Consider the following 12027-nt stretch of genomic DNA (forward strand, 5'->3'; position numbering starts at 1 on the left):
CAGCCAGGATTCTTTTCAGTACAGTAACAGAAAACTCAGTAAAAACTGACTTAAGAAGGAAATAGCTTAACTAACTTAATCAGAGGTAAGGCAAGATCTGCAGTGGGTCAGTATGTTATTTCAATAATGCCATCAAAGACCCAGGTTCCTTTTAGCTTTTAGATTTGCTATTAGTAACAAAATAGGTAAATAATCCCAAGTCATATCCAGATATGGCAAAGTCTAGAGGAAGAAGACAGGTCATCTCCTCTTTTGGTTCTCTCATAAAAGGAAGAGTTTTTCTTCACAGACTTATGTCCATTGGCAAAAATTGGGTATGTATCCAATTTATAACCAAATCTCTTCAATATGATTGGAGTGGGATAGGTGTTGGACTGTCAACTACAATGTTCATTGAACACTTTCAAGAGTATACAACTTGTTTCTGGTAATATACCCTGTTTCATCAATAGTTCTGATTTATTCTCTGACCCCACTGTTCTATGGTTTCCAGGTGGTTGATTACTTTTAAATTCTACCTTTATTTTTGTATTGTAGACAAAATGACATGTAGAATTATGGTCTTTTGTGTTTATTATGCATCTTTGAATCTCATTTTACTTCTCAAGGAGAAAATCTATTCATTTGTCTCCATGTCTGTTAATTATTCCTTGTTTCTTTGTTCAGCTATATAATTAATTAATTGGTTAATTAACCTGATATTTTGACAGTGGGTTTTTAATGTCTTCACTTATAAATATAGTTCTATTTATTTCCTCCTGTATTTCTGTATTAGCTTTTGTTTTAGATGTTTGCCTTATTTCTTGGGGCATTTAGATTTAATGTTGTTAATATTTTATGTGTTAATATAGCTTTACCATCACATAACAATCTTGTTTCTCATACTGTTTTAGTTCCAAATCTATTTTACCTAATATCATAGAGTAACTCTGCTTCTGCTTCTCCCTCTCTCTCCACTCTCTCTCATTTATTTCAGTTTTGTTTTTGGACAAACATGCTGAAACTCAGACCATCTCTTGATAGTCTTCTAATTCTTGTTTTGAGGATAATGATGGCAATAACAATTTTTAGCCAGAAAAGCAAAAAATAGCTACTGATTTTATTTTTTTATTCTTACTCTAATTTCCTGGAACTTTGAGGGCCTATGAACCCCTGAAATTTGCATTTTTAAAGAAATTCATCTTTTACAAGCCAATTTGTACTCACTATGGGGTATCATCAACATCATTGTGGTCAATACCAGATTTTCTAAAAATGAAGGTGACCAATTCTATATAAGGATACCACTTCAAGCTTTTGCAAAAGTCAGTAACGCCACTAAGGTTATTTTATTATCCAGTTTTCTATTCAATAGTATTTTGTATGTATTACAAGTGATTTTATATGGAGTTCCCCAAATAGTGAAAAACATATGGATTACCTCTGAACAACTGCAGGCTTTTAAATTGCTTAAAATTTTAAAAATAAAATAAACATCTTTCTTTGAACATTTATAGCATATATAATCTATATCATTTGAATATCCTCTGTCTTATAGAGTTTCTATTTTTTTCACTTGTGTATTACTCTCGTCTTCCCAACCATATTTGTCTATTATTCCAAGGCAGGGATCTTGTTTCACACTTTTTTTTTTTTTTCTTTTTTAGCTGCACCACACAGCATGTGGGATCTTAGTTCCCCGACAAGGGATCAAACCCACAACCCCTGCATTGGGACCACAGAGTCTTAACCACTGGACGACCAGGGAAGTCCCTCCCACTCTTTTTGTTTTGCTGCTGCAACTTTGCATAGAGTAGGTGCTCAGTAAGTACTCATTTTTTAAATTAATTAATTAATTTATTTATTTATTTATTTTTGGCTGTGCTGGGTCTTTGTTGCTGTGCACGGGCTTTTCTCTAGTTGTGGTGAGTGGGGGCTACTCTTCATTGCTGTGTGCGAGCTTCTCATCGCAGCGGCTTCTCTTGTTGCGGAGCACGGGCTCTAGGCGTGCAGGCTTCAGTAGTTGTGGCTCGCGGGCTCTAGAGTGCAAGCTCAGTGGTTGTGGCACATGGGCTTAGTTGTTCCGCGGCATGTGGGATCTTCCTGGACCAGGGCTCGAACCCATGTTCCCTGCACTGGCAGGCGGATTCTTAACCACTGTGCCACCAGGGAAGTCCAGTAAGTATTTATTAATTAATTAGAGTTCTCCAAGTAGCCCAGAGGTGATTCCTAGAATAGTATGGGTATTGTGTATTACCATGTGTGTGAGAGCGTGAAGTGTATGCCTATAGTAGGCTGAATAATGATCCCGAAGATAACAGGTCCTAATCCCTAGAACCTATAAATATTACCTTATTTGGAAAAACAGTCTTTGCAAATGTGATTAAGTTAAGGATCTTGGTACAAAGATTATCCTGGATCATCTGGTTGGCCCTAAATGCCAACACATGCGCCCTTATAAGAGAGACACAGAGGGATATTTTTTTTGTGGGGGGTGGGGGAGAAGGGAGGGAGGGAGAGAGAGGGTTGTGGGGAGAAAGAGAGAAAAGAAGTAGAAGAAGAAGGAGAAGAAGGAGGAAGAAGGGAAGGAGGGGGAGAAGGAGAGGAAGAACCAGAGAAAGATTAAAGATGCTGTACTTGAAGATTTGAGTGATGGGACCACAAGCCAAGGAATGTCAAGAACCACCAGAAGCAGGAAGAGTCAATGAATGGATTCTCCCAGAGTGTGGCTCTGCCAACATCTTGATTTCAGTCTGGTGATACTAGTTCAGGACTTCTGTCCTCCAGATCTGTGAGAGAATAAATTTCTGTTGTTTTAAGCCATCACATTTGTGATAATTTGTTAGAGCAGCCATAAGAAATGAATATGATTCCAATCCAATAATGCTTTTTCAGTTATTGGGAGATTTAAGAATCATACATCTGGGGGTTCCTGAACCCTTTTTTTTGTTTTTTAATATTTTATTTAGTTATTTATTTATTTACTTGGCTGCGCCGGGTCTTAGTTGTGGAACGCAGGATCTTTGTTGCCGTATGCGGGATCTTCGTTGCGGTATGTGGGATCTTTAGTTGCGGCATGCGCGATCCAGTTCCCGCATGCGCGATCTAGTTCCCTGAGCAGGGATTGAACCCAGGCCCCCTGCACGGAGTCATAACCACTGGACCACCAGGGAAGTCCCCTGAAACCCTTTTTATCTTCCAATGCTGAGCTAATGGCACCATTGCAAGTCAATCACATTGCAGACTGTGTTAAGATAGCCACTCTGCAGCACCCTTCAATGCATATGTTATCAGCCACATTGAGTCATTTTTCAAGGCGGCTCAGTAATATGTAGACCAGCATTGCCCCCACCCACTGCCCCCACCAGTTCTATATAGGTTGATCGCTAAGGATCTGTCCACCTGTCAAATTCTCCGATCTATCAGGAAACTATAGCCTTTAGTGGTGTCCTGTGTGATGACAGCAGGGTTCCTGGAGCCCTGGAGCAGGGCTTACTAGGAGCAAGGTTCCTAGTAAGAGCCACCTTTGGTATCTAATCTGAAAACAAAGGATTATATGGAAGCGACCCACTGGTAAAGCAGGATGCCTTCAAACCCAGAAAAAAATTCTGCTAGCTTCCTAAATAAAATTGGCTTTAATTATCTAGTTAGGAAGAATATGGAAACATGCTAGCTTCAGTAAAACCGGAGTTGAGCAAAACGGCCTGCCTTATAAAATGCCAATTGAATGAAGCCTAAAAATGGAATGCAGCTATACAGGTAAATCATGTCATTTCTCTGCTCACAGAGATTCCCACTTGACGGAGACTTTGTGTTTAGGTTACCAGCTGGGGGCCCCGTGGGCACTGGAGAGAGATGCAAGGTCTTCACTCTTTTTTTAAGGTTTCTTTGTTTTATTTTGTTTTTAAAACCAGGAAAGCAGCTTGCATTTCCAAGGTCACCAGCTCCTTCTTAAGTCTCTTCTTTTCACAACCATACTGCTTTGTTTTGTCTTTCTTTAACCTAGGGGAAAACTCAACCACAAATGTAATGTTTATCCTTCAAAATAGCAGCTGAAAAAAGCACAGGATGTGTGAGACTAAAAACACTCTTTTGGCTTCCTCTTCTGTGTGTGTGTGTATGTGTGTGTGATTTTCCTCAGGTTTCTCCCAAAGGGAGCCTGCTTTAAGTAACATTTTTCAGTTTGGCTGAGCAGGAGAAGTTCCGCAAATGAGAGCAGCATCACCTTGGGAACATTACCTTGTCTGTTCCGTGCATTTGGGCTCAGGGTTAACTTCAGTTTAGCAATAATTCTCCACTCTCTTGTCTTCTTCGTTAAGTCATGACTTCAAGCGTGTTACTCTTGCCTCTCTCCTCAGTTGTTCAAAAATACCATTTGGATCGTGGATACCAGAGCTTCTGAAAGATTGGCTTTCCTTGGGAACTCCATTACAAAGACTCCTTGGAAATCTGTCTTCCTTCAACTCAGCTGTTTATTTTCCTTTTGGATGCATTCCATTGGACAACAGGATTTATTAGTTCAAATTCTTGCTTCTTAGAACCACTTGTTCTTAATGACACGTGTCCTTTCTTCTCATACGCCTCACCCTCTTTGCTCAATTCTCTCTTCCTTTATTTCTGTATCTTTGCACAGTCTTCTGCAACCAACTTGCTATCAACTAGCTATTAACAAGGGACCTACTTGCTATTAACAAGGGACTTTTCTCACCATTATTTTAGATGTGACTTTTATAAAGTGTATATGTACTGTGGCAAATGGCTTTTTAAAAAACTGAATTGAAATGCTTCTGTTAAATGCCACTAAGACTCCTTGTCTGCAGTATACATATGTTTGTGTCTGTTACATGCACTCTAATTTTCATTAACTTAAAGCTGGTGTCTTAGAATGATGGCCATACTATTTCTTGGGAATGTCTATAACACAATAATTTTTTATGCCTCCAAAGTATCATCTTTCTCTTTGCAAAAATGTAACTAGTTCACTCTCAGAAAGAAATGAATTTCAAAGTTTGGAAACTGAATAACCCAAAGAAAGGAAAAACTAGGTATGGTGTATATGGAGCAGCATGCTCCATAGGTGGTGGTCTGACCCACAGCACTGAGAGGCGTTGAAAAAGTTAAGAACAAAGGGTCCTCTTCCGAATAGTGCAGAGTCACACTGAGGTATCACCTCCCCGCCCCCCCTTCTCCTTTTAGTAACTTAAAGGGTGATCACTGAGACTAGACTACTTCAGGAACGTTCCTAAGTGTACGGGTATTTCTTGAACTACTAGTAATTTTTGTTGCTTTTCTATTGACTAGAGGTTTATTTGCAGTTCTCCAAGATTCTGTTCTTTCAGGGAATGTCTTATTGTGTTTGTTCCTCCAATTTTTCTATGCCTAAAAAAAAAATGGCCCTGAGTGAGCACTTAGAAAGAGGAAGAAGATACTATTTTTTATTCCTTTGCTGTTGTCGCTGATGAAACCAAAGGCAGACTACTTCCTCAGTATATCTTTTAGCATCTTATCTGATTTTCTTTTATAATATTTTTTCCCTCTGTGTGGTCTCTTAAAGCAAATAGCAGTTAAATAAGCAATTTCTGGCTTAGGTCAGGTACTTTCTCAAGATGGATTATAGGCCTTCTGTGTAGTGTGATCAACCAGCCACAAGAACATCCTAAGGAGAAACTTGCGTGTTTGGTATATTAACATGCCTGAATTTCTCTTGGCCTTCAAAAGGCATATTCTGGCTCTTCTCCTACTTTATCTGCCTGAAACATCCTTTAAGGGAAATTATAAATATAAAAAAGAGGTTTTAAATAAATATTTGGATCTTGATTCTCTAGAGTTTTCATAAATCAAAACTTTCCCCCCTTTCTTAAATTTAGCCAGAGGAAAACTAGATGAAAGATTACTCAGAAACAGTCTCTTTAGATGCTCTCTGACTCAAAGTACAAACAATTTTTCTCTTGGGTATAAGGCCTCCCTGTTATGCAATGATTCAAAGCAGAAGGAAGTTGATTACACCAGATTCAAAGTAAAAATCCAAGTAGATTTCTCCTGCTTTGGTGGGCTTATTTGCATTTCCCATATTCTTTTGCAGTTAACGTGGTTTGGGACCTATATTCCCTAACTGGGGAATAAAATAATTCCTTTTGTATATCTGAGTGCTTTGTGGGGCGCAATCTGTAACAGGGAGGCTCTTAAACATACTTCTTTAAGACCTTTTTTTGTCCCTGGCATGGGTCACACAGCACGGTTCATGTCTTATACTTTATCTCATCTGGAGCTCCTTTGGTTGTAACCTCCTAATTTGTTTTACAGCTATTACCTCGCTAAAGATATATATTTTTAAGTCTCCTTTTTGGCATCCAACAATCTTAAAATATTTTTAAATAGAGAGTACTGGGGCAGAACCAAAGAGAAGAAAACAGCTCATTCACCAGCCCAAAGATATTGCAATTATCACCAAGTTTAAGAACCACAGCTCTAGAATATGTGCCCTACCTCTGCTTGCTCTAGGAGTATAGTAGCAAGGAGTCTGAGCTGGGCAACACAGGTTAACTGTGCCAGTAGGTTCTAAGGGTTTATTTGTCAATAACTCATTGTAAGTTCTTTCCCAGGTCTTTGTGTCTACTAAGGGCTAGGAATACAGGGACAATTTTAGCTAGTCATAGACTGTCACGGTGACCTAGGAAATGATGTCTGCGTTTATAGGAAATAGCCTCCTCATTAGTATCTATGGCTAGGGGTTGTGCTACCACCTAGAAGCCATGAAGACTAAGTGTGGAATAAAGCCCTTACTGTTTCTAGCCCATTAATTATGCTGCTTTATGAATGTTTTTCTTGCTTAATAACTATTGTCAGATGCAATGTATCTTGGGGTCCCAAGTTGGAAAGTTCACTTTAGTGGTCTTTGACCACAGCTCAGTCGACCGCAGTTGTGTAGGAGACAATAAGAATTCAAGTTTTTCTTTGATTTTTGAATACTTTTTTTTTAATGATCATAAGGAAAGTAATTTTGTTGTGTCTAAAGAAGAATGACCTTCCCATTAGATTGGATTGCAGTCTGTTCTTGGACTAGGCAGGAAAAGAACTATCAGAAGACTTCTTGAAATCTTTTACCCGGACTTTGATTCTGTTAGGTAAAACACTGAACACAAGGCAAAGTCCACCGGCTACTTAGTTTGAGAACATGAGATTTCACATTTTGGTTTTCAGAAATTTGTCTGTCCCAAGCCAGCCAAGTTAGTTTTTAAATTTCCTGCCCAGCCCTTTTTTTTTTCTATTTTGACCTAGATTTAAACTGCACATATGCCTTAAATGTAATTAATGAGTATATATGAAATATAAGATATAATATACAAAAATATTTAGAGATGTGGTATCTCAAACCATGGTTAGACTATCTTAGCCATTCTCATAAAGCTTCTAGACAAATTAATTTTAAAAGTTATTTAGCAGTTAAGTTTATGAAAATATTCCCAGGAGATAACATATGTTGCCATATGTTCTGCTAATGAATGCACCTACACTTTAAATAATATTTTCAGAGTTAGAGTTAAGTGATATCTCTTTCTTTATTTCATTGAAGTGTCAGAATGTTAAATAACTCAGCAGAATTCACAGGAAGTTAGCATCGTTTGTGTCTCAGTTGTGGGGAAAAGGTTAAAAATTAAAGAAGAAAAAAATATTTAGGGATCACATGGGGACTTTTAATTAGATCCTAGAGTAACTAATATATTTTTAAAAATCGGTGTTAGGGACTTCCCTGGTGGCGCAGTGGTTAAAAATCCACCTGCCAATGCAGGGGACACAGGTTCGAGCCCTGGTCCGGGAAGATCCCACATGCCGCGGAGCAACTAAGCCCGTGCGCCACAACTGCTGAGCCTGTGCTCTAGAGCCCGCCAGCCACAACTACTGGGCCCCCGTGCCACAACTACTGAGCCGGCACGCCTAGAGCCCGTGCTCCGCAACAAGAGAAGCCACCGCGATGAGAAGCCCGCGCACCACAACAAAGAGTAGCCCCCGCTTGCCACAACTAGAGAAAGCCCGTACGCAGCAACGAAGACCCAACGCAGCCAAAAATAAATAAGTAAAATAAAGAAATTAAAAATCAATCAATCAATCAATCAGTGTTAGATGGAGTCTGCCTTCGGGTGCTCATACATGTCCTACTGTCACCGGCCAAGCCCACTAACAATTCCTAGGAAATAAAAATAGAAAATAAAGTCTAACCTTTGTTTCCTCTGTGCTTAGTCTAGTTTCACCTGCTCATAGAGGGCCGCGTGCAGAGGACTTGCACTCCACACTTCAGACCAGAGTTCCTGGTACAAAACGGCCATGCCGGCACCTCAGCTGGGCGGGCCGTGTGCAGAAGCCACGCTCCACACCTCCGTCCAAGATGGCAGCGGCGGGCTGTGTGCAGAGAGGCTGCGCGGGCTCTGCGACCTGGAGCGCGAACTGCGCAGCCGCACCCACCCGCCAAAACCCTGCCCCCTCCCCGCTGACGGGATCCCTGGAAAGCAGCCCCGCCCACAGCCTGTGGCGCCAAGTGCGCTAGAGCCCGAGCTCGCACCTTGCTCTCCGTGCTTTCATGAAAGAAAAAAAATCTTTCCTTTGCTCCTGAACCAAACTCGGTTTTGTTCTGTTGGCTCTAGCGACCCTGGGCCTGAGAACTTTTGTTGGGGCTCGAAAGGGTCAGTGACACTACATAAGTGTCTAATTTTTTTGAAGTACACAGAAAAGATGGAACTAACTCTCTGGAGATTTAGTCAAGCATCTAAGAAACTCATGGAAAGAAATTTCTTAGTACTGATTTTATATTCCTCTTTTGCTGTACCAAAATTGAATTCAAAACGGCAGACAACCTGCCTTCTGTGTATTAATTAGAATAATGATTTTGATAAAGATATAAGTTGGACAGATTGCTACCCTGAAGGCTGCCCAGCATAGACTGAAAAGAAAGCTCACTGGGGACATTAGGCTGGCTTGGCGATAGAAGGCCTTGAAAAGCTTAGATTATACACATGCACATACACTCTCACATACACACTCTGCGTGTGTGTTTGTGGAGGTACGCACATACGCAGTCACGATTGAGAAATAGTAGTGCCTTCTCCCACAATCCATGTTGCCAAAATAATGGTTATGACAACAGCGGCGCCTCTTTACCGTTTGCCTGGAAGTCCTTAGCCTTCCTGGCTGAAGGCCCTACGACGCTTGGTAAGATTTAACTGGAGTAGGGCAGGCTTTCTGTGGTATTTGGCCAGCCTTTGTGCACATGTCTTTTAACTTATTTGACCTATAAACACACATTCTCTCTATCGTACTTTATTATTAGTGTTGCTGGTTTATATGGTATCCTTTCTTCTAACATAAATAAAAGAGCATTAGAAACTTATGTGTCCTCATTTAAAAAAAAAGAGGGGAAGCTGTTTCAATGGTCTGGAAACTTCTCTGTCTTTGCTGTTTCCTTCTTTCTCATTTGCTCAGAATGCCAGATCAATCTTTACAGAGAAATTTTGTTTTTTAAACAGGTTATTTGCAGAAATGTTCAGCAATCCCCTCAGTGAAAAACTCCACACTACCGTTCTAACACAACACGCAGATTTATGGCTCCATCCGCCCTATGCAGCTGTTATTCCCCACGTTACTCAGCATATATCCTCTCCCAGAGGCTGCTCTTTCCCTGGCTCAGTCCTGTCTCATGGTCTTGGTGTACTTCACGCTGTTTCCTCCACTTACGTGTTCTTCCCCTTCCTTTCTCTTCATCCAAATCCTTTCCATTCCTCCAACTAAAACCCCGTCTGCTCTTTGAAAACTTACCAGGCCACTCCAGGTCATTCTAGCCTCCAATGTCATACTCTGAACAGTTGGTTTATTTGTTGAGAATTACTGATAAAATCTGAGGCATGGTGACATTTAAGCAAGACTAGGGTTCAGATCTGAGCGATTCTGTCTGTTGTACTATCTTTGCGCCTTTCTGTCATATCTCTCAGTCTCTCTCTTTTTTTTTTTTTTACTTGCTTATCTTTTCTTTCTTTCTCCCTCTCTTTAAAACGTGAAGACTCATATCCTAAGCACGGATGCACGAGAAAGCCGGGCTTTGGAGGAGGGCAACCGATAGATGGCAACTAGAAAACTAAAGCACCCAGAGTGGAACATATCCACTCTTTTCACGATCAAAACAAACTAAAATCCCCAATGTCACAATCAAAAGAGAACTGCATTTATGAACAGGACAATTCCCAAAGGGTTGGCATGTTACAACCCCCCAAAAAACTATTTTAGTCAGTTCATCAAGGAAAATAATGGCATGGTATAAAATAAAATAATTGGAAAAAATATATAGTATTGAGGTAGGAAGGTGATAAGAAATATAAACTTGGGAGGTGAGAAATTTAGAAACAATAAAGGCTATCTGAAGTTAGGAAGGAGAGAGAAAAACAGTGTTTGCTTAAGTCTGAAGAGAGGCAAGTTCAGTAGAAGCATTCACCTTTTGCCTAGAAGAAACACTTTTTTTTATAAAAGTTGAGACAAAGCCACAAGGTGCCCACCTATAGCCACACACTGGGTTAGGAGGGAAGGTATCAAGAGCACATTTTAAAGGGTGTATTCAGGGATGTTGTTTCACTAAGGGTCCCATATTTGCAAAAATGTTTTCCCAATTAACCTGCTAAATCTGAAGGAGAATGCACAGAAAGTATGGAGATGTAAAAGAACCCAGGAGAGGGACTTCCCTGGTGGTCCAGTGGTGAAGACTCCGTGCTCCCAATGCAGAGGGCCCGGGTTCCATCCCTGGTCAGGGAACTAGATCCCACATGCCGCAACAAAGATCCCGCACGCGGCAACAAAGACCCGACTCAGCCAAATAAGTAAATAAATAAATATTTAAAAAAAAAAAAAGAACCCAGGAAAAAGAAATCCCTTTCCAAGCACATCACACAAATCTAAATGATCTAAGATTCTTGAATTTATTTCTCTGACTCTAGTTTGTCCTCACATCTTCTTAGTCTCTCAAAATCAATGTGAAAAAGGCACACAGAGGTCTTCTAAGACTCCCTTTACATTGAGTGGTTAGTGGTAACTTATGACTATGTTTTTAACTTTCTTTGGTTGGGTCATTGACTCTCCTCCTCCCCCATTCAGTTTCCAGGGTCACTGGGCGACCCTTTATAAATCACGAGACTGGATTTGCTTTGCTTGGTCTTGATCCAGCTTCTTCATTATCTCCTCTGTTGTGTACTACACAGTTTTGTAGACACACCAGATAAAGTGGAGAAACAGAACCAGGAGATTATTCCCAGACTGTTTGCCAACTGATTTTAAACTGTTGCTCACTGCTGGTACACAAAACAAGGAGTAGACTTTTAATGCTGAGTCTTTTAGACTAGAAATGGGAGGGGGGTGGTTAATTTCTGGTTTTGTCAAACTCCTTTGTTCTTTCTTTGCCTCAGTTTCCTAATTTGTTTAATAGTGTTGTTCATAATTTTGTTTTCTTTACTAATTCTAATGCAAAATGCCTCGGGTATTTTCCCACCATTCCATCATAACAAAAAGAGAAGCAGGAAGGATATAGTATAATCATTTATAATCGTCTAGATCTTGCTTCCAGAATTTCTTAGTCTTCAATTGTAGTGTCTCAAGAAATCTGTGACACTATGCCAGTTCACAGAGTCAACCCCACAGAGTTGATCCCTGGACCAGGGAGGCCCAGGGAGTTTAAATAAGCTGCTGCAATTCACATGGCTAGCTAGGATCAGGACTCACCAGGACTGGAACCTAACTCTTACTATTTTCAATTGAACATTTAATTCATTTTCACTCAAATTTCAGAATGCCTAAGCCGACTCCTGGTTTAGGCTGGGTTTCTACCTCAGTCCAGGATGACTCTTGGAAATATATAATCTGAAAGATTCTGAGATCTTGGGATGTTTTGCAGGGAACTGTGGTCTGATTCTATGGAGGGTCTAAGAGACCTAACCCCCTCCCTGAGCAGAGCCAAATTCCCCAGAAACTCAGACTCAACCTACTTTCTTCATGCTTGACTCAGGGCAGAGCTGCCGC

General features: G+C 40.3%; 1 long non-coding RNA gene across 1 annotated transcript in view; it reads right to left on the reverse strand.

Moving 5' to 3' along the window:
• LOC133076310 (uncharacterized) overlaps window positions 1–12027 on the reverse strand; it is a 76909-nt gene that overhangs the window by 60334 nt on the left and 4548 nt on the right. The gene's annotated exons all lie outside the window — the stretch shown is intronic.

The sequence above is a fragment of the Eubalaena glacialis genome, chromosome 16 (genome assembly GCF_028564815.1).
Source record: "Eubalaena glacialis isolate mEubGla1 chromosome 16, mEubGla1.1.hap2.+ XY, whole genome shotgun sequence".
In the NCBI taxonomy this organism is placed as follows: Eukaryota; Metazoa; Chordata; class Mammalia; order Artiodactyla; family Balaenidae; genus Eubalaena; species Eubalaena glacialis.